The sequence below is a fragment of the Colobus angolensis genome, unplaced genomic scaffold (genome assembly GCF_000951035.1).
Source record: "Colobus angolensis palliatus isolate OR3802 unplaced genomic scaffold, Cang.pa_1.0 Scaffold41, whole genome shotgun sequence".
Classification (NCBI taxonomy): Eukaryota; Metazoa; Chordata; class Mammalia; order Primates; family Cercopithecidae; genus Colobus; species Colobus angolensis.
Window position 1 is genome coordinate 9,544,739 of NW_012117488.1, and position 24,649 is coordinate 9,569,387.

Sequence of the window (24,649 nt, forward strand, 5' to 3'; positions counted from 1 at the left end):
TTAGTAAATTGACAGGCTGTTTTCTTATATCCTATTGAATATCACTGAAAATGCTAAACATTCTGCAAATCAGATGTGCAGAAATTTTTTGTCTCACTTCCTATGTTGCTAGTTCAGCAACGTGCTAGGCACTGTGGTAACTTTTAGGGAGGCAAAGCCTAGTCTTTGGCTTCAAAAGTTTACCATTGATTGTGGAAGACAATCAATCAAGCAGACAACATAATACATAAAGTCTCATTGAAAGGTAAGCACCAAGTGCTAAAGAAATTCACAGAAATAGTATTTAATCTCATTGTGGGGAACACAAAGACTGCTTAGAAACTGAGTCCCCAGAAGATATTAGCCAGGTATTATGAGTTTAATGTCCTTCTACAAAAGGTATATTGGAATCTTAGCCCCTAGTATCTCAGAATTTGACCTTATTTTATTATAAGGTGTTGACGGAGAAAATCAAGTCAAAATAAAGTCATTAGAGTGGACCTTTATCCAATGGGTTGGTGTCCTCATAAAAAGGGCAAATTTGGACACAGAGACAGACACACATAGAGGGAAGACAATGTGAAAACAGGGAGAATCCCATGTGAAGACAGAGGATTGGAGTGATCCATTTACAAACTAACGAATGCCAAAGATTGCCCATAAACCTCCAAATGCTAGGAAGACACAAGAAAGGATTTTCCTACAGGTTTTAGAGAGAGCAGACGCTTTGATCTTGGACTTCTAGACTTCAGAACTATAAAATAGTGTATTTCTGTTGTGTTAAGCCACCTAGCTTGTTATATTTTGCAACAGCAGCCATAGGAAACTAACACACCAGGACAAAAAAAAAAAACAAAAAACATCCCAACTAAAGAAAATCAAAGGGCAGGCTGCCTAGAAATAAAATGCTTTCCCATGGCTGGTTTGGGTTCAGTATGGTGAAAACCTGAGGGCAGGAGCAGGGAAATGCTGGCTGCTGGGGCAGGTCAGGGTGTCAGGGAGCAGCTCTTGAGGTCTCTGTGTAACATATTGAGCCTGTCCTTTGCTATCATGGAACCCATGTAATTCCCAGTGTTTCTACTATGGAGGGAAATGTTTCTGGATATTGTGGGTTCTGTGCATTTGCTGATAAGCTTTAAACCCTGTGTTTCCTCTGCAGTCAGCAGCTTGAAGCATCAAAGCTTCTGTTTCAGCACCACATCAAAACTCAGGAAGCTTTAAAGTTCATCCAAATACCCAGCCCTTGCTGAAAGAAGACACCGGGACTCTAGAGACAAGCAATGAACTGTCTCAAGGATCCCTCTGAAAATAAATATCAGATAAGTGGACCTTTATTTACATCCTGGAATGTCCTTTCCTGTACCAGGTCTAGTCCAGCCAGAAATAAAAGATGCTATGTCGATTTTATCTAAGGGAGAGCAATAACCCACCGCAGGTTACAAGACAAGTGGGGCAGAGCCCAGGTGCTCAGACTACAAATGGCACCATTGCCTTCTGCTTCACAAAGACACATCTAATGCTGTCACCCTGGGCCATGCAAACAAGTTCCCTTGGGAAGCGGCTAAAATTAGCAACTTCGATTCCTCTTTGAAATATCCTCACACCAAATAAGCCATTTTTAAAGACTGCTCATAAAGTCCAGCTTAATGCACTTCCTGCCAGACACCTGAAGAGAGAAAAGTTCCTCTGATTCAGTGAATTGACGAAATCTGGTTGTGGGGAAAGGCTTCAAAGTGCCACAACTAAGCATAACTGAGCAAGGGAATAGAAAGGAAGAGAGAGCCATCAGGAAGGTGTGTGAACAGTCATGGGCTCCCTTTTTCCCTGGATGTGAATGGATGCCATCATAATGAGAAGATCTGCCTTGCAGAAACACAACAGAAATTATGCCAATAAAGACGCTTTGTTTTATAGTTTACCTACTGAGACTGTTTAGAGAAAATGTCACATTTCAGCTTTATGCAGACTAAGCTCCAATTTGAGAGGTTTCGGGGCTGGAGGAGGAAGAAGTGGGGACAGAAAGTGGAATTTTTCTCTTCCCTACACACACACACACACATACCTTGGGTTTGAATTTTTACAGTTTTTGGTTGCAGTTGGTTTTCCTTACTTTATTTTCCCCAAATTGAAGCTAAGGGAATTTAAATGAGAGCTTATTGCTAAGTGCACCAAACTATACAACATTTATTGCTTAGTGCTAAGTGCACCAAACTATGCAACATCCAAGGAACAGTAGATTTTACTTTAGTATTATGATAATTTTTTAGTCCTAGTAATGTGCACCTTCCCTAATATCCCTGGATAGAATTTTTCCCTTCCTCCCTCCCATGAGTCTGGTGTGTCCACTGTTTTGTGATGAGCTTACCCTCACTTTATTGTGATTTGGTGTCATATCTCTCTCCAGGTGACAACTGTAACTTAATCAGAACCCCCAGCTCTGAGCATGGAATAACTAAATTATTAATTCTTCCCAAATTAATAAATAGCATACATCTTGAACAGCTACAACACTGTAGAATCAAATTTGCCATTTTGGCAAATCTTTGCTTGTCCTGAGATTTATACCAGTACTCCTGCATGTAATTGCTAAGTATACAATGGGGAATGAGGATGGTCACCCAGAGAATGTTCTTCTGTTGCCCAATTCCAGGCTTTCTCACCTTCGACTTTTCTGTAAGTCTCCCTCACATGGAACTATTCATTAGAAAACAGAAAATAGCTAATCAGGTAAACAACTTAGAAGACATTATTTTACACATGTAAAACGTGAAAGTTATAACTTTACAGTGGTTTACACTTTACAGATGTAAATATACAAACAGTTTAATACTGCATTTTTATACGCTCTGCATGGTACACTCAATTGCTACTCTACTTAAGTTTGTTCTTTACAAATGCAATAAACTCCTTTATAATTATGATAGCTGGACTTATAAGAGTTTGTCTTAGGAATTCAAAGCATTTAATTGGCTTCCCTATCTACCCACTTAACACCCTTCTCATCTAGGGAGATTAGAAGCAAGGTATGATTCTCATTTATCTGAAATGAAAAGGAGCATAAGGCAATGACTGAGTTTAAAAGCAGTACTCCAGAACCACTCAGGAGAATATGCAAATTTTAGCATAAGGTTGATCCGCCTTAGCTTTCATCCAAAAAGGATTTTGTGAGGGAAAGAGAGTCATACCTCTATTAATAAAGATGCTATACTCAAACAGCATACTTTATTGTCAGACACTTTATTACTAGAGCTTAAAATATATGAGGCATTAGGGATATATTCTAGAATGTCAGTAAAGGAACCAAGCATAGTATTGACACTAACTGAAATAATATCAAATGCTGTCAAAATTAAAATTATAATTCAGAGAGTCTTATGGCTAAAGCAGGGGTAAAATTTGGGTTTGGGAAAGTCTGAAAACAGAGGAGTTATCAGATAGGCTTCTGTGTTAGAAGAAATGCATACAGGAAGCAAAAATATATGACCCAATGGTCCTGTCTTGAAACCTCCAGCCTCTACACGGAAACTGGAAATAAGTCTCACAGAAATACAACTAGATCTAAACCTTCCTATTTTTTCCACATAAAAGTTAGCAGTGATCCAAGGGGAGAGATCATAAGCCAGTTTTTGTAAGTTAAGCTAGTCAAAAAAAACCAGTGTAAGACAGTGGAAAGAAAAGACAGGATTGGGAACCAGAGAAGAATCTCACTTACTCACTGTGTAAACTTGGATAAACTGCCTTACCGACTGGAGCCTCAGTTTTCCTCATTGGTAGAATAAAGGCAATAATATTCACCTTACCAGGTGGTTGTGACAATTTCAGCTCATGTACATAAAGCACTTCACATAGTGCCTGGCAAATACCAGGTGTTCAATAGAAGGGGGCTATTATTATAGCTAGACTATTAAATTACATTTGCCATCAGCATAGATTTGTGGAAAATGAGTTTCAGTAGTATTTATACCCAAAAGCAATTTGTCCCCTATTAGAGGAATTTCAAATGTCAGCAAACAAAAGGGGAGAAAGTCCTCTTTTTATATAGCAGGAAAAGATAAAAGGTAAGTGACTGAAAGATTAAAATTACATTAGAATGTAATAAATCAGTCTATCACCAAGAACTGTAAATGGTTGATACTGTGTTCTCTCCAATTTTTATTTTATCAGGGAAGGGGAAACATAGTAGAGCCAAAAAATAGAATCAGAGATGAAGGAAATAACAACCTGGAGAAGAAAAGGAATCAGAAAGAGAAGAATGCTTAAATTAAGTTTAAATGATTAAAATGAATAAAAGATAAGTTTAGGGAAAAAGTGAGATTCAAGAACTGTTTCTAATATTATGAAGACTATATTCTGGATTTCTAAATGTTCCTGTTGAAACAATCAAGATGCCAGATAAAATGCAAAATAATTTTAAAATGTATTATTGAGTAGGCACAATATTAAGGAATTCATAGAACTAAAAGCAAAGTCACAGAACCTTGGAGTAAAGTAGATTCCAAATTTGGCTTTTGCCCTGAGAGTTTCTGCCAAGCCTTGGAAATCTTGGGATTCATCTTTGACAGATGCAGTACAAGCAGCAGTTAGGAGATAAAAACCAAGGTGATCCAAGGTAAAGGATCTAGTAGAAGATGCTTGCATTCAATGGAATCTCAAAGGTTTCTACACTTGATGTAAGATTAAGTTCAAAATAGAATATGCTATGCAGTAGTGATCAGCAAAGAGCCTTCATTGCCATAATCTTGGTTCTGGATGTCTAAAATAAAAAATATCTCCTGAGACTTTATAAATGCAACTAGCTCACAAAGAGGTTGGTGGGACAGGGCATGGTACCACCACCCATCTGTGTAGCTTGGGATAATTTATATTTTGTTTCTTTGGCTCTAAATGTGTTACATATATGATTATAAAATACAGAGGTGGATACCTGAATTTAGTATAAGGTTCTAAAGTGTATAGTGTCAACAGTTAACTGCCAGAAACAAATATAAATTTTCTCTAAGGAAATTGAAAGCAGCCTAATACTTGGAGAATAGCACAGAATCTACAAGGCATGTGAAAAATGGGCCATCCACAATGAAAAAAATCACAAAACATACCTAAAGAGAAGAGACTATTAATGAGAATCAGGAGAAGCAACAGAAATAAGCTATGCCCATTAGAGCTTCAGAAATTAATAGTCACACACAGAATATAAAAATGAATAACTTTGATCTGTTTCAACAAAAAAGAAAAGCATGAAAATATTAGCAGTGAATGACAGATTACAAAGATCAAGCATATGTGAAAAAGAACAAAAATAGAACTCATATAAATAAAAAAATAGGTATTTAAGGTAAAGGAATCAATAGATGGGTTAAACAGTAGAATAGATACCACTGAAGAAAGAACTAGTGAACTGGAAAATAAATTTTAAAAATTACCAAGAATGCACTTGAGAGGGACAAAGAAACAAAAGATAAATACAGATTGACAGAAATAAAAATGAGTCAATCTAATCAAAGTTCCAGACAGAATTAATAGGAGGAATGGGAAAGCAACAATATTCAAAGAGATAATGGCTGGGAAATTTCCAAAATTGATGAAGCAATAACAATTATCAGATGCAGGAAGCCAACAAATCTCAAACAGAAAATTATAAGGACATCACACCTAGATGAATCAAAATGAAATGGTAATACACCAAATTGAAAAGAATATAAATGCAGCCAGATAAAAATGACAGCTCATCTACAAAGAACCAAGGCAGTTAAATTGATGCCTGAAATCACATATCACCAATAGAAGTCACAGATAATAAAATAGTATCTTTAATGTTTTGAGAGAAAATAACTTTCAGTGTAGAGTTTTCACTATGTTGAAATATGGAAGCAATCTATCAAGAACAGAGTAGGGGAGAAATAGACATTCTCAGATAAACAAAAACTGAGATTTTTACTACGAAAAAAGATCTTCACTAAGGGAATCTGCCAAGGATTTTCTGCAAAGGAATTGCCTAGGTGTAATATTCTTATAATTTCCTGCTTGGGATTTTTTAAGCCTCCTATATCTGGTTAATTGTGTTGCTTCATCAATTTTGGAAATTTTAGAAGGACATAATCCAAGAATCAAGAAGAAACATTAACATTTTATTGGTAAATATGTAAGTATTGTAAACATATAAACATATCCATGAATATTGACCTCCAAATTGAACATTTCTGTGTACCTCTTCAACTTCCGTTTGCCACATCTTTGATTCCAGCTGTGGCTGCACCAACCAATTGTATAAAGACTTCAATCAACTTCACGTAGCTGCAGCCTGACAGCACTGTACCTGTCACCTGCTGCCATGGGGATTCTCACACTTATTCAACCCAAGACTAGAAGGTAATCAGTGTCCCAAGGGATAGCCAAAAGTTTTTCCTATCAGGAACTGGGAGCCAGTGAATAACACTTCAGTCTGAGACTCTTTTCTTCTTTCACATCAACTTACTGAGGAAAAATTAACATACAATAAAATGCATACGTTTTGAGGGTACATTTCAAAACATTTTTGACACAGTATGCTGCAATGTATCTACCACCACAATCAAGATGCAAAGCCTCTCCATCATTCCAAAAGTTCCTTCGTGCATCTTTGCAACCAATCACCACCCTCTGCCTTCAGTTTCCTGCAACCACTGATCTGCTGTCTGTTTTGTCTTTCCTAAACATTCAAATAAATGAAATCAAACAGACGTGGTATTTTATGTATTCTATTTTTAACTGCAAGATATTTTTTAAATTCATTCATATTGTTGCCTATTTTAGTAGCTGGCTTCCTCTTATTGCTGATTATTATTCATGAACACCTTACAATTTGGTCACCTGTTGATGAGTATTTGAGATTGTTCAGTTAAGGGATACTATTAATTGTTTTTGTGTAAACTATGTTTATCAATCTCAACGCTAACTTTTGGGGTAAAAAAATTCTTCAGAATTGATTTTAGACTACATTTTTTAAAAAGATTTTTAGGCCAGGCACAGTGGCTCACGCCTATAATCCCAGCACTTTGGAGGCCGAGGCAGGCGGATCACTTGAGGTCAGGAGTTCGAGAGCTGCCAGGCCATCATAGTGAAATCCCATCTCTAGCAAAAACACAAAAATTAGCCGGTCATGGTGGTGGGCACCTGTAATCCCAGCTACTCAGGAGGCTGGGGCAGGAGAATCAATTGAGCTCGAGAGGTGGAGGTTGCAGTGAGCCAAGATTGCGCCACTGCACTCCAGCCTGGGCGAAGAGTGAGACTCCGTCTCAAAAAAAAAAAAAAAAAAAATTGAACTTTCTTTTTTGTGAGGAGCTGTCTTGTTTAATGTAAGGTGTTTAGCAGTATCCTTGGCTTCTACTTACTACATGCCAGTAGCACCTCCCAGTTGGAGGAAAAAAAAAATGTGTGACTCACTTGATAAGATTTATCCTATAGTCCTAAAAAACCGCACACCCAGTCACCCCACTGGTGGCTAACTCAGCAATCCTTCTTTGCACTGGCCCTCCTTTCTTCACTATTGCACTTCACCATTCCTCAGTTAACAGACTTTCAAATAAACCACATTACTGACTCGTAAACCTTTGATTCTGGCTCTGCTTTCTGGGGAGCCCAGGCTAATATAACACTATATAAAACAATAATGATAACTAATTTGCTGAAGGTAAAGACATAAGAAATAAGCTAGATCTAAAGTATTTCAAAACAAAGGCATGTAGGTAGGTGTATATGGGATCTTCAGAGAAACAGAACAAATAGGAGATCTGTACATAATGAGGAATAGGCTCTCACAATTATGGAGACTGTGAAGTCCCACGATCTGCCATCTGCAAGCTAGAAACTCAGAAAAGCCAGTGGTGTACAGTAAGTTCTCACCACTGACAGTCTTGGAAACTGCAACTTTAAGTGAAATGACTTACGACAAAGCCAATTTTACCATAGGCTAACTGATATAAACAAAATTTAACTTCCCATGGCATGGTTCTGGTGACAAAAATATTACCAAACTTCTAAAGAAAGGCCAAAATACCTCTAATATAAAACATTGAAATAAATGTGAACTGTACGTACACTTAAAAAGACAAGTAAAAAACAGCTAGAATAATTATTTACTCAGTTATTCCCATTCAGGATTGTAAGTAGCCAGAATCTATCCCAGCAACTCAGCGTGCAAGTTGGGAAACAATCCTGGACAGGATGCCATTCCACGGCAGGGCACAGTCACACACCCACACTCGCTTCTACTGGGACAAATTAGACATGCCCATTAACCTAGCATTCACATCTTTGGAATATGGAGGGAAACCAGAGTATCCAGGGAAAACCCACCCAGATATTGGGAGAGTATGTAAATTCAGACAGTGGCCCCAGCATGGAATTGATTTTTTTTTTCCTTCTCAATGTTATAATGAAATGATGTCAAACAAAACAATGTTATCTTAAAACCTGCTATAGTTCAATCTCAATTCAAAGGCCTGAGAACCAGAGGAGTTGATAGTATAAAGCACAGTCCATGGGTGGAAGATGAGACGAGATGTCCCAGCTCAAGTGGTGAAGCAAGAAAAAAAGAAGAGAATTCCTCCTTCCTCCACCTTTTGCTCTATTGAGGCCCTCAACAAACTGCATGATGCCCACTCAACATTGTGGAGGGCCATGGGCAATCAAATTTACTGAGTCCACTGATTCCAATGTTAATCTCATCCAGAATCTCCCTCACAGACACACCCAGAAACAATGTTTACAATTGTCACCCACTCAGAAATTAACATAAATTTAACCATTACAGTTAAGCGAGTTGATTAAAGCCTTCTAAAGTCTTTTATTGCATGGTGCAATGAGTAAAATATGAATAACTTTAGACTTAGTTAAGTCTGCAAGTTAAAATAATTATGAAACCACCAAAAAATAGATATAAAGCACATACCTTCCAAAGAAGGTAGAGAGGGTATCTTAGTTCTTTTTGCATTTCTATAGCAGAATACTTGAGACTAGGCAATTTATAAAGAATAGAGGCTTATTTCTTATAGTTTTGGAGGCTGGGAAGTTCAAGATAAGGGGCTGCATCTGTCCAGGGCATTCTTGCTGAGTCAGCTCATAGGAGAAGGTATCACATGGCAAGGCAGAGAGAGAGAGAAAGCTTGAGACGGAGTGTAAGAGAGGGTGAGACGACAAAAGGGAGTCACACTTACTTTTATAACAAATCCATTCTCAACAACATTTTCTCTCGTATGTTTATTTAAGTTCCTTGTAGATGCCAGATATTAGACATTTGTCCATTGCATAGTTTGCAAACATTTTCTCCCATTCTATAGGTTGTCTATTTACTCTGTTGATGGTTTCGTTTGCTGTGCAGAAGCTCATAAGTTTAATTAAATCCCATTTGTCAATTTTTGCTTTTGGTGTCTTTGTTATGAAACCCTTGCCTGTTTCTATGTCCAGGATGTTATTGCCTAGGCTGCCTTCCAGGATTTTTATACTTTTGGATTTTACATTTAAGTATTTAATCCATCTTGAGTCAATTTTTGTATATGGTATAAAGTAGGGATCAAGCTTCAGTCTTCTGCATATGGCTACCCACTTATCTCAGCACCATTTATTGAATGGGCAGTCTTTTCCCCATTCCTGTTTTTGTCAGCTTTTTTGAAGATGAGATGGTCAGAGATGTGCAGCCTTATTTCTGGGCTCTCTATTCTGTTCCACTGGTCTTTGCTTAGGATTGCCTTGGCTATTGAAGCTCTTTTATGGTTCGATACAAATTTTAAAATAGTTTTTTTCTAGTTCTGTGAAGAATGTCATTGGTAGTTTGATAGGAATAACGTTGAATAAACCCCATTAAAAAGTGGGCAAAGGACATAAGCAGACACTTTTCAAAAGAAGACATACATGCAGCCAAGAAGCATATGAAAGAAACCTCAATATTACTGATCATTACAGAAATGCAAATCAAAACCACAATGAGGTACCATCTCACACCAGTCAGAATGTATATTATTAAAAAGTCAAGAGGGGATACATTTAAACGGTAGCAGAGGAGAAAGATCAGTGGGGCAATGAGGGCTGTTGGAAACTCATCCAATACAAAATAAGGCCAAAAAAGGCATATGAAAAAAGTAACAGACAAAGAGGGACAAATAGAAGGCATAAAATAAGAAAGTAGAAACGGTTCAAATATATCAAAATAAATTGCCTAAGCTCTTCAGATAAAAGATAAATATTATCATACTGGATTTTTTTTAAATCCAGCAATATGCTATTTATGAGACACTCCTAAAATACACCAAAAGTAAAGAGTCAATAAAAGAAATGAGAAAACCAAGTTCAAATAAGCTAAGTGATACACCCAAGGTCACAGGTTTCTAAGGGTTTTTTTTCTGATCCCACTGTTTGCCATTATGTTATGCCAGTTACTAAGGATAGAGTCACTATCTTATTCATTTTTATGTATCTACCATCCAGCATAGCAACAAAGCAATATGCTGAATTCATGAAATCAAAATTGTACAAATGTGCAATTCATCAGAAACATGTTGAGCATTCTCAAAGAGAGCAGCAATGTTTCATATAATTTATGAAGATTGATTTGTTCTGATATTTCTAACATAATAAATGAACTTTACTTCTCCCTAGAGGATAAAATCAAGGCATAGCTCAATCTAGGATACATCTATGTGTGTGGTCATTTTTAAGGTGACAGGTATATCCATAAATGATGGCTTTCACTCACTCATTTATTCTACGTATATTTATTCACCTGCTCTGTGACAGAAACTGCATGGGCATGGTGGATAGTGATAAATAAAATGGACATGACCCCTGCCATCTTGGAGACTGCAGACTAGTTGTTGAATAGCAAACTCTAATTAAAGTATTTTAATATATGAGTTATAGTTTAAATTTTCTTTTCTTTTATATTACTTTTAAGAAATTTCTTGACCACAGAGTAAAATTTCAGCTTGTCTTAATTTATTAACTGAATAACCTTGGGCACATAATTCCGTCAGTTAGATCATTTGCTATTCTGAAGTTCAGAAAAAGAATACCTACTTCTCATTGTGACAATTACCAGAAATAACATGCCAGGCATGATTCTGTTCAATAAATGCCAGTTTTTAGAATCAAGTTCTTGCTACCATGCCCAAATTTAATATATAACGTATCTCATTTGTGAATATTAAGCATTATTCCTCCCAGGCATCAGGTTTCAGAAAAGGGAAACTGTCTAGATGCGGCAAGATTGCTATTTATTAGAAACAGGTCTATCAAGGTCCAAACAGGAATGTAATGTATGCGTATTTATTCATCTTGGTATCAATACACAGATATTGGACTACCAACTATGCATTGAATAATCTACTGGTACTTACTTGTGAGAATGATCCTATTATACAGTCTGTAGAGTTAACTCATATAATTTAGAGTATTACCCTCCACCCCCAACCCCTAAAAATGTGTGATCTAATGAAAATTTACAAAGCACTGTTTTGACCATTATCTCCAAGCTTGCTCTTTACATAAACAGATGGAAAAAATGTATTATTGGATATGCTGCATAAAGCTAAAGACTTTGAAATTAATAGAGACCTAGTTGCCACAGGATATGACTATACTTAATGGGCTATTAAAAAATGATTAATATATGTCCCAGCGGGCCAGCAAAGAGAAGGGTCATGATTCTGCATAAAAATGAAGAATTAATTTGACCTATCATGGCAACAAAAAGGGCTAGTCCAAGCTACAGAGCAATGACTGTAGGATGAGGCTAACAGCTTTGGTTGGCTTTATTAGCTGTTAAAAAAAAAAAAGCAATATTTTTTAAAGAAAGAAAAAGCAGTTTACTAGAATGAGCTTTGTGTTTGGTCTTGCTGCAGTGGCTCATTCTTTCAATGTTAAGTGCTATTTTGCCTTTGATTCCCCGTGTCAGTATGTTGTAAGTCAATTGCATGAGAGGAGCATTAAACAGTGCCTTTGGGAAAAATACTGAACTCCTAAGGATGTTGGGATGAAACATGTTTTGTAATTGCAAGAATTTATTATTAATTATTCTTATTCAGACTCTCATTTTCCAATATTTCCCATGTTAGACGAACAACGTAAAGCCCCATTTCTGCCTTCCAGAACACAAACTAAAGATGCTTGAAATATTACAATGCCTTATGTCATTACTAGTCTGTATTCAGGGACTCATATGAATAGATTATTTCTTTCTTCTCAGCACCTATAAGATGAGCCATTAAATCTCTTAGATATTTGAATGTTTTAGTTGTTGAATGAAACATTACAAATTCAGATTTGTTTTTTATTGTTTCTTTTGAAACACTTTCTCTCTAGCTTCATCTTGTGTATTACTGATTACTTTTTCATATTATTATTACATTCTAAGTAGTGTCAGTCCAGCAATAAACATTTCCAGAAGCCGCACGTGACAGAATAAGCTGTGGAAGTGACAAGAAAATTGATCATGACATTTGTAAAATTAAAAACATACTAATTAACTGTCTGAAGTAAATGACTGAAGATGGTTAAGTACATTAGTTCTTAACTCACCATTGTTGGAAATGGGAAAACCAATAAGAATTGATTCAAGCTTTATAGATAACTCACTAAATCTCCAAGATTACATTCAACTAGACAAATATTGCAAACCATCATGAGGAAGAATCCTCATGGTGGGTAGAAAGATGGGGAGTAGGGAAGATTTCCTGAAAAGGTCAAATTATACATATTTCTACTGGCCTTGGTTATTTCAGCCTTTGTCATGCAGACACAAATTCATACACTTATGTATTCACAGGGGGAGGAGAACTGTACTTAATTTAGTGCTTACGATGTACCCAGACACTTGATATATTTATTGTATTTAAGCTTTACAAGAACCCTGGGAAGAAGATATTGTCATTAGTCTTATTTCACAAATGTCTATAATGAAACTAAGAAACACTAATTACCCAAAGTCACATGGCTAATAAGTGATCAAGTTAGATGTCACACACAGATCTGATTGAGTCTAAGTCCAAACTCTTTCCACTGGTTTCATTTACTCATTCATTCATTAATTTTATTGAATAACTGCTGTGTTCCTGATCCTGTACTAGGAATGAAAATACTTCTAAGGTATAGTCCGTGCCTCAGAGAGTCGAGAGCCCTATCCTAGTATGAGAGTCTATAAGAGATAGAAGTCTCTGTGCTCCCAGGCAACGAGGAGAGAAAGAGGACTACTCAGAACAAATATTAGGAGAAGGTGAAGCTGAATCTATGTCTTCAAAGATGAGTAGGCATGGCCAGGCAGGCTGAGAGGTGAGGCTTTGCAGATATAGCAGTACAAATAAAGGCAGTTTAGCCTGAAATTTTAAATTTAGGCTAAATTTAAAGGTTCAAGGAGGGGTATCAGGAGTTGGGAGAGAGATCACAGGTTGCATTAAGTTGTAGCCAAAAGTCATTTTTTTTCAAATGGAACCACTAGAAAATTCTCAAATGCCTTTCCCACATGAAAAAGTAAAATATTTACAAAACAGCAAAATCTATATGAGAAAAAGCACATGAAATCACTCCTCCAATAAAACCTGTCAGAGGATAGAGTTAAAAAGCATTGTCTTTATGGGAAGCATGGAGCAGACTGACCTCCTCATAGTGAAATTAGATCTACTTACTTTACTGACACAGTCTGTGTCCCTGGTCTTAGCACTAGTGTACCCTGAGATTTTAGCAAGAGTTGAGCTTTGGGAGAGCCACTTGGAATTCATGAACACATTAATGGAATCAAGAAATACCCAGAAAGATGGCATATAGTGTAGCATTTCTATTTCTAGGCTCGACCTCACTTCTAAAGTGGGGCAAAGAGTAATTCTATTTCAGTGCAACACTAGCTACTCTGTGACATGCTCTAGATCCAGCTCTACACAGACTTTCTGAGGCAGCCTGTGGGACTTTCTCCTGGTCTTCTGACTTAACCTGTGTACTGGTAAATGAAGGAAAGAAAGAATGAGGGTGAAGTATGCTGATTAGCATGATTTGAATGTAATCCTAGATTGGATGGAACCACCAACAGATTGACTCAAGCTGGCACCAGTCTTCATGGGATCTTTCCCAGAAGCAGCTGCAGCACTCTCTTCAAGCACCATGACTGCCAGCCTCTGATGAGACTCCCAGGGGCCTGACCAAGCAAGCCATGGACTAGACAGACTTCACATTAATGAGCTGCAGTCTCTGGGTCTTAAGCTAAACCACTGAGCAATGTGCTCGATTCTGGGGCTGGGTGGCAGAGGGCTGCAGAATGAGCATCTTTTTCACTTTTCATTTTATTTTTAAATTTTCTGCTGTGCAGATGAAGCCAAAGTTGAAGACTGGTGAGTAAAAGACTGACATAACAAATTGCCCATAAAATGTATTTGTAATTGTATGATAACCAAAAATGGGAAGCAGGCCACTGATCATATTAAATTCATGCTACCTTGGCAAGGATTGTTAAGTTAAGCTTGAAAGCAACAATAGTCCCTCTGTAGCTCACCAGGAAGATTTTTGCCTTCTCTGTCTGTCCATCCCCATTTCTGCCTCCTCCATGGCCTTTCTTGGCATGCTCTCCCTTTGCCCTTTGCCTCTCTGGCTGTTTTCTCTGTTACTCTACTTTCCCTTCTCTCTCTCTCTATCTCAGTGTATGCCTGATTTCTCCAAAATTCTGCCTCGAACCTGTAAGATGTGTAAACATCATCATTGGCATAATGGCTTCATTTGATAGAAAGGTGCCAAGAGGTTCTTAACCAAAGTAGGACATACACTCTCAGACTTAAACTATTTCCAGCTATAAAATAAGCCTCCAACATCATTTCCTTTTATTGCTCTCTAATAAATTGAGGGAAATAAACAATCTACTACAATGAATTTCTGTATCAAAAGATAAAGGATGTTGATCAACCAAACAATTACAAAGCATTTTCATTTCTTTCAAGCAATATTTCTTCCTATCAATTTTCTTCTGCTTTCTTCGGAAAGGTGAAAGTTAGCAAGAAGCCAAGTGCAGATATTGTTTCCCACACATGGTAAAGAACTTCCTTGAGTTGTACACATGCCATTAAAATTTTTTTTTTTACTTACCTCCTAAACTTGATGAATGGACCCCATTATACTACTAATTCTGTACTTTCTTAAAACCAGATTTGTAATGAACTATTTTATGCCCTTTAAATAATTTAAACTCCCAAAGATGCAGTTTTCATCAAAGCCTTAGCATGCACATTGCTATGTGCTGCACAGATCCACTTATTTTGCATATTCAGTCACGGGTACATTTCAGTATTTTGAAATGTTCTGCATTTGTTTGAAATAGCTATTTATTATCACAGAGTCATCTCACCAGTAAATATTTATAGGTAGCTTTATTTCCAGTTTAGGATTGAGTACTGTGTCTTACAATACCTAAAACAGGCATTGTCGATTTGCTGTTTTCAATTTTGATAGAGAGCGTGTTTACAGCATGACTGTGGGAGGTTTTGTCTTTAATAATTTACAAAATTACCTGCAGTAAAATCTTCACCTGTTCTTTGTTGTCTTAGCACCACAAAATTGGAATTACATATAAAATCTTTCCTCCAGGAGATTTATATCTACCACAGAAAGAAAATCTCCACTTAAATTTTTATGAAACATCAAAATTATGGTCCACTTTAGCAAAACAATACAAAGGAGCCTTTGTCTAGTGAGGACTATTTCCAATATTTGAGGACATCATTCTTTATTTCCCATTTAATCTTTATGTTTCTGTGACAGTTTTTTTTTTTTTTTTCAGTTTCATTGATTCTCTTGTTTGTATGTGCAGTGTGCTAATTTGTCTTTCATTACAGAAAGTTCCAAGTGCCAACCACAGAGGCTAACCCCAGCCAGAAGACAGCCCTCCCGGATAGCTGTGCTTTTTACAGCTTAATTTGAAATGGTTACCTAAATTAACTGATGTTCAGTTTCCTTCTTTTCCCTGGGACTGACCACCCCATCCTTGAAGAGCAATGGCCTCAACTTGGCATCTCAATTTAGCTGCACATAGAATGAGAGCAGCCCAAACGCTGTCCTTCACTGTGATTCGGATTTAGATCCTCTTTACTGAATTATGTGTTTTAATAAAGGGTTTGTATAACACCCACAGAGCAGTTATCAATTAATTACCCATGGAAATTTAGGGGATGTTACATAGTGGTAGTTATTATACCCAGGGCATTAGACATATGTTACATAAAAGATGCAGTCACCTTGAAATTATATTGGTAAGGCTGCCTTTTTCCTATAGAATATTATACATTCTAATGTGAAAATTGAGTTAAAAACCTATTAGAAGATGGGAATGGCATGTTCCAAATGGTTTAAGGCAGACTTACACACTTTTCCAATAAGCTCAGCAGAATTTTAGGAAATAGTGCTCAGTGGTTGAGAAATTTCAATAGTTCTTTGGACAATCCTGCCTTCTGTGGCTTGGAGCTTTGTATTTCAGAGAGAAAACTGGCAGCCCCTTTACAACCCTGACCCCCATTTGGCTCAACTCATGGATTCATCCTGAACCATCTGCAGATAACCACCTCAGGTCCGGGAGAGGTGAGGTAGGAAGGTGCATTCCTAAGGACTGAAAGCTTTACTCCACTGCACCAGCACCTGGATTCAGGGGCCAGAAAGGGCACAGTAGAGTGAATAATGGGAGAAGATATACAGATAGCAATGGGGCTCCTGTATCTGACAGACAGAGAAGGGGAGGAAGGAGATTTGCCAGGTCCCAGAACAGTAGTGGCCAACACGAGGAATAGCAGAGGTATTGGGGCAGAGAGGAGACCTGGACAGTTTTCATGTTGGTTAGAAAGGGGCTGACATATTTAAAAGGGTTATCACTCTCTGTACCCACCCTGAGGACTCCTGAAACTTTTAGCCTCTAAAGAATTGTTCCACTTTGGGGATGAAAGCTTATCTTGTTTGATTGGGAGCCTAAGGTATTATAGTTTGTGTTGTTGTTAAAGTCATCAGGAATCAAAATTACTTTCTTGCCTGGCTGAAGAAAATAAGACGTTGCATTAGCTATTTTTGAAGCTATAATCTAAAATATCAGAGAATCAAAATCATTACTTTGGGGCATTGTACTTCATTGACTTTTTTAAATAAAAATTACCTCCGTAGTTATGCTTTAATTTAAAAATATCAGAAATCTGTGTTCATTCAGCCAGTCATTAAATGAATTGGAACACGATCTAAGTCAAAAATGTATCCTAATACATTGCTTCTATAAAAAACAAAAGTAATCCATTCATTCATTCATTCATTCAGCCTTCATTTCTGGGCCTATCTTTCCCTGGAGTCATTGTCAGGTAAACATACACAAAGGACTCAAACCCTGTCCTCAAAGAGTAAAGAGAGAGGCAGGAATAAGAATGAATAATCAAATATAGGCTGATAAGTGATTTACCAAGGGAACATTAGAACATCTGGAACATCTGGAAGCATTTGTGTCTAATTCTACAAGCAAAAGCTACGCAAAGAATGGTGTTGAGCCTTGGTGGACTGACCACCATTCAGAGGCAGAAGAATAGGAAAATGATACCTCACAGAGAAGACATAAAAATCATGTTGTAAATCCACCAGAGTTTGATCTCCCTTCCTAAAATTGTGATTATAAAAGGTATCTGCAGGAACAATTGGATTGTATCTGGCTCATGAATCAGAGGGTGGCTAGAACAATGAGGAGACCCAGACTCTCTTGCTTGGAAGCCAAATTTTTTCTGAAAAAACCTACTGAGTGTAATTTGAGAGTGAATATTAAAGGTACTGGAGAACTAGGAGTAGCACAGATTTTGCATGAAAAACTTTTAAATGAAGTCCTCATTTTCCTATTGGAGTTTTGGTCACTCACTGCTGTCAAAAATAGCTTAAATGAAAGTTCACCCAGGTTCTTACGATGAGTTTTTAAAAGAATCACAATTGACTTATTAAATATGAAAGATATCACGCTTGAGGATGAAATAAATATGCTGAATGGAGAGTGTTCTGAAAGTAAGTACGTTGCATTTTGGTTTCAAAGATTCGTTGTCAAATGACAATAAGCTCTATTATTGAACAGTGCTATCACATTTTTTCTATTCCTAGAGCCTTAAAAGAAAATGCTGGGTGTTAGGAATTCAGTTACTGTCATTTTACCATACAGAAAGGTTTTACCCAAAGCACCGTGGATTATCAGTGGCAAAACCGCCCAAGTGTACCTATTCCTAAATCCAGTATTTGAGCCATTGGACAACTCAGAGTTATCCAGAGAGACTGAACCAATAGGATATTTAGATAGAGAGAGACATGAGAGGGGATTTATTAGGAGAATCGGCTCACAGATTAAGGAGGCTGAGAAGTTCCACAACAGTAGCATGGCTCAGTTCAAGTCTGAAGGCCTTAGAACCAGGGAAGCCAATAACATGATTCTCAGTCCAAGACCAAAGGCCTGAGAATCAAGGTGAATGCTGGTATAAGTATTAGAGTCTGAAGGCCAAAGTCCTGGAGTTCCAATATCCAAGGGCAGGAGAAGAAGAATGTCCCAGTTCCAGCAGACAGAGAGAAAGCAAATTCGATTTTCTTCTGCCCTTTTGTTCTACCTGGGCCCCCAACCAGTTTGATGGCGCTCGCCCTCATTGAGGGCAGATCTTGCCCACTCAGTGCACCAACTCGCATGTCTACAGAGAGACCTGGAGGGAGGTGCTTAGACAATGGGGGTGGTTCCCCCATGCTGTTCTTGTGATCGTGAGTGAGTTCTCATGATATGATGGTATTATAAGGCAGTTTTCCCTGCTTTTGCTTGCTCTTCTCTCTACTGCTGCCCTGTGAAGAGGTGTCTTTCTCTATGATTGTAAGTTTCCTGAGGCCTCCCCAGCCATGTGAAACTGTGAGTTAATTAAACCTCTTTCCTTTTATAAATTACCCCATCTCGGGTATTTCTTCATAGCAGTGTGAAAATGAACTAATACACAGATGCACTCAGAAATGATGTTTTACCAGCTTTCTAGGTATCCCTTAATCCAGTGACACCTAAAATTAACCATCATGAACCTCTACACCAAGGTACACACACTATCAAAAAAATGAAACCTAGGTTTTAATGCAAATTTTAAAATATAATATAAACTGTTATTTCCTAAAAAAAATGTACACTATGTGAAACCAAAGATTATTCACTAACTTGATCTACCTCTCCTCTTGTACATATAGGCTTAGTAGTTTCTTGCCAGCTTCATAGCATGGAAGGACATGAAGTTAACAAGATAACTCAGAGCATGGCATTGTTCTGAGGCTGCCCTAGAGAGTAGCTGGTAAACTCTTATCCATGACATTTAACAAATATTTGGAAGATGGAAGGAAATTACTGCTTATGTTAAAATGGAAAGAATAATTAATCAACAGAAAATTAGAGGAAGTCAGAAAAGAAGCATAGCTCAAGTAGATAATAAATTTGAGTAATTTGGGCTACCAAAATAACCCATATACTCCTGGCAGCATTAATTATTCAGGTTAATGTTTTACTTTGAGCTTATTGAATAATTGTGAAATTTGTACTTATTTTTGGTTCACATGTTTATGGTTGATATTAATTGTGAATTGTAAAGCTTTATTTTTAACAAACTTTAAATATTACTTTTGGTTTCAAAGTTGATTATTGACTGGTATACCAGTAATTCTGTTCCTTCATTCTGCATTTAGAAGATATGTGTATTTACAAAGTAAATTCAAACCAGCTCAAGATTTTCGTGTGACTCTTTAAAGATATTATAAAGATGACATCTTGTGGAGTACTAACAACAGATTTTTCCTCTTGTCTTATTATTGTAACTTTTCATTTTTGATAGCACATTTTGCTCTTTGTGGTAATGACTATAGTCTGAATAGTTAGTTGTTAGAACTGAAAGAGTAACTGCCAGAAGAAATCCATGAAAGTGAATTAATTAACACATTTTATAACGAAGGGGAAAAATTTCAAAACCACTTTTCTGTATGTATTTACGTGGGCGCCATCTTAGTTTCTAGGGCGGCCATAACAAGTTAGCACAAACAGTGGCTTAAAAGAATAGAAAGTCATTCTGTTGCGTTTCTGGAGGACAGAAGTCTGAAATCAGGATGTTAGCAAGGGCATGCTTACCTCGAAGGCTCTAAGGTGGTATCCTTCCTTGCCCCTTCCAGCTTTCGATGGCTCGAAGCATTTCTTAGCCTGTGGCTGCATCACTCCAGTCTCGGCCTCCATGTTCACGTGGCCTGCTCCTCTCTGTGCATCTCTCTCCTGTGTCTCTTATAACAACACTTGTCACTGGATTTAGAGCCCACTGGGATAATCCAGGATGATGTCATTTCAAGATCCTTATCTTAATTACATCTACAAAGACCCTTTTCCCAAATAAGGTCACATTCACGGGCTCATGAGATTAGAACATGGACATATCTTTTTGGGGTGGGGCATCATTCAATCTGTTAAAGTCACCTTCTGAAGCTCTCTTTTCATATCTCCCACCATTAAATGGCTCTTCTGTACTGTTACTGCAGGGGAAGGGGACTAGAACACTCCAAGATATTGGTGGCATTTCAAAGTCCCACTCACAGTGACCATGTGACTGGGAAGATAAAGCTCTGGAAAGAGTGATCTTTAACTTCCATACCTTATAGTTTTGTTGAGGAAGACCCAGTGTCACACTGCTGATGTCCTGAGTGAGGGCATCAATTACCACTAGCTTCTTAGGAGTTTTACTAACTATATGTGTCTCTTGTTATGGATGCTTTAGCAGCAAGTATCATGTCCTCCCTCTCTCGTTTCTTCTGTCTGCCTTGAAAACATCCTTCCTTTATTAGGTTGATTTTAGGGGTTTTTTGAGTTTCTTATTTGCTTTGTTTTTCCCTAAGTATGGGCTTCTGTGAGAAATCAAAAGACCTCCATTGTTCTGGGACAGTGTGTTGAGTATCAACTCTTCAAACAACAAACCCTCGTTGGAAAAATATCTACCATATTTGCTCCAATTTAAGATTTTTCATGCACTTAAAGCAGGCAAAATAAAAGGGAGAGTTTCAACCCTTTTCACTTATGTAACCTACCACTGGGATATTTTACTGCATTTTATTTTATATCTCAAGACAAGATTGAGAACTGATCCGTAAGATGGAGAGCTGGTAAGGGCAGTCCCTATCTGCCCATGCCACGGCTACCAACAATTTTACTCTTCATCTATTTCCTTCTGAGCACTTAGCCAATCATAGCCAAGGCTGGCAGATCAGTGAGCTCCCCAGCTGAAGAAATAAGCTTGCTAATATAAACTGAGTTTCATTATGCCTGTATAGGAGGTTAATGCAACCTTACTCCTCAGAGACAGGACAATAGAAGCTTCCAGTCTGGAACTCTCCTAGACCTCACCTGCAGTAACACATGCATCTCTCCCTTTGGCTAGCGCTGGTATGTATCCCTTCGCCCTAATAAAACTGTAATCACAAGTATAGCACTTTCCTGAGTTCTGTAGATTATTTTAGTGAATTATTGAGTCTGGAGGATTTGTGGGAAACCCTGACTTTGTAGCCAGTTGAACAGAAGTGAGGGTGGCCTGTGGACCCCTAGCTTGTGGGTGAAGTGAGGTTAGCCTCATGGAGGACTGTGCCCTTAGTCTGTGAAGTGTAGCCCAGCTCCAGGTATTGAGATCAGAAGTCATTGCAGCCCCAAATTCACTACTTATTGCCAAGCATTTCTTAAAGTGAATTAGTTTCCTATTGCCACTGTCACAAATCACCATAAACTTAATGGTTAAATACAATACAAATACATTATCTTACAGTTTTAGAGCTTAGAGGTCTAAAATGGGTTGATAGGTGCTGTGTTTCTTCCGAAGGCTCTAGGGAAGAATAGGTTGCCTTGTCTTTTTCAGCTTCTAGAGTTTACTCACATTCCTTAGTTCATCCTACCCACTTCACTCCCTCTGTTCCTGCTGACACATTGCCACCTCTGACTTTGACCCTTCTGCTGCCTTTTTTGTAAGGATCGTTGTGATTGCATTGGGTCTACCCAAATAATCCAGGATAAGCTCCCCATCTCAAGATCTCTACCTTAGTCCCATCTGAAAAACCTCCTTTGTCGTGTAAATTAACATAGACACAGATTTGGGGGATTAGGACATGGACATCTTTGGGAGACCATTGCTATGCCTATGACATATGGCTTCTACCAATGGAAGAAGACTCAAAAAACAGTAGCCCCCACTAGGGTTTTGTTCAAAGCCAAAGTCATACTTTTTAAATTCTTTCAAAAGGCACAAGTGTATTTTGCTTAATGTAATTGCTTTCTGTCTACATAGGCCTTTCTTGTTAAAATTTAATTATTACTACCCTTAGGGTTATCTTTCTTTAATTTTTCTTTTTATTTCTTCTTATATCCCTATTATTATTAACCCAGATCTCTTACGCTTCAAGTTTATATCTGAGAATGGAGAATAGAATTCGAAATTTCATTGCTAAATTCATTATATTTCTTCTTAAAATGGCTTCTGATCCTAACATCCTCATTTTTCTCAATAGCAATATAGCAGTATAGCAATCATGGATAGGTATATTAGTCCATTTTCACACTGTTATAGATATACTACCTGAGTTTGGGTAATTTTTTTTTTTTTTTTTTTTTTTTTGAGACAGACTCTTGTTCTGTTGCTCAGGCTGGAGCGTAGTGGTCCAGTCTTGGCTTACTGCAACCTCTGCCTCCCAGGTTCAAGCGATTCTCCCGCCTCAGCCTCCCAAGTAACTGGGATTACAGGCATGCGTCATCAACACCGGGCTAAATTTTTGTATTTTTAGTAGATACAGGGTTTCACCATGATAGCCAGGCTGGTCTTGAACTCCTAACCTCAGGTGGTCTGCCCGTCTCAGTCTCCCAAAGTGCTAAGATTACAGGTGTGGGCCCTAGCTCCTGACCCCAAGAGTGCGTAATTCTTAAAGAAGGGAGGTTTAATTGACTCACAGTTCTACATGGCTGGGGAAGCCTCAGGAAACTTGCGATCATGACAGGAGGCAAAGGGGAAGCAAGGCACATCTTACATGGCAGCAGGCAAGAAGGAAAGTGGAGAAGGAAGTGCCAGACACTTATCAAACAACCAGATCTTATGAGAACTCACTCACTATCACAAGAACAGCATGGGAGAACCGCCCTCATGAATCAATCATTCCCCACTTGGTCCCTCCCTTGACACATGGGGATTACAATTTGGATTATAATTTGAGATGAGATTTGGATGGGGACAGAGTCAAACAGTATCAGTAGCTAAAAGAGCAGAGAAATTATATTTGAGTTATAAGTTTGGCTTCCCCATTTAACTAGTTGTATGTTCTTGGAGAAGCCACTGAATCTAAGATTTGGTCTCTTTGTCCATCTAATGGAAATAATAGTATTGTTGCAATGATATTAATAATTAGATTGCTGTGACAGTGAAACATTTAACACAGTGCCTTGTGCATAGTAGTTCAAACAATCCCCTTTTCTCTTCAGTTTCACCACCATTACGGCCTTCGAGTGGGACCTACCTGCTCTTTTTTTTTTTTTTTTTTTTTTTGAGATGGAGTCTTGATTTGTCGCCCAGGCTGGAATGCAGTGGTGCGATCCTAGCTCACTGCAACCTCCACCTCCCTGGTTCAAGCAATTCTCCTGCCTCAACTTCCCAAGTAGCTGGGATTACAGGTGTTCACCATCATGCCAGGCTAATTTTTTGTATTTTTAGTACAGGCGAGGTCTCGCCATGGTGGCCAGGCTGGTATGAAACTCCTGACCTCAAGTGATCTGCCCGCCTCGGCCTCCCAAAGTGTTGGGATTACAGGTGTAAGCCACCACGCCAGGCTTACCTGCTCTTCAGAGAACCAGTTCACACAAGATCACAGTGCCATATGTCCCACCCTAAGTCATATGTTCCATGTAAGCCCATTGCCGTATCCTGGTGAGGTAGGTCTGCTCCCAGTTTTAACATTGACTTGCTATTATAAACCACACAGGTGTTCATTACCTGGCTGTGGGTGAAAAGATGAAATATAATATGAGATATATTATACGAGTTTTCTTGACTTTCCCTTTATTTGTCCAACTTCATCTTATTCTCCTCAGCAGCCAGCATGACTTCCTCATGGTTACCTAACATCTCCATAAGAAATGATGTCTGTCCTGTTGACCTCATCTCTCCAGCACCTGGCAGAATGGAAGGCACATATAGATCACTTGATAAATATTTGACAAGTTAATTGAGGCAACTAATAGATGCCTTGCTCTCTCTTGTTTTCTCACTGGACCATTTGCTCTGCCTCCATTCTCCATTGCCATTTCTTTTTCCCTCTGAACTATAGTTGTAATTTAAGGGCCAGCCCAATTACTACCCAGGGTTTAGTCTTTTGATAAGGTGTTTCTGACCACTACATAATACCTGTTCTCACCTGCTTCCAAATTCCTCCAACATTCCTACTTGTCTGGGACTTATCTTGAAATACATTCTTTACAACTATTTTGTAATACCTCTGTTAAATATTAATTGAAATTTCCTTGAGGAAAGATAATGTGTTATATATACACTTCTACTACAAGTAGTGCTACTATGTGCCTGACACATAGTAGGCACTTGATAAATCCTTCTTGAATTGGCTTTCCCCAACAGAAACTGCACAAGAGCCTGAA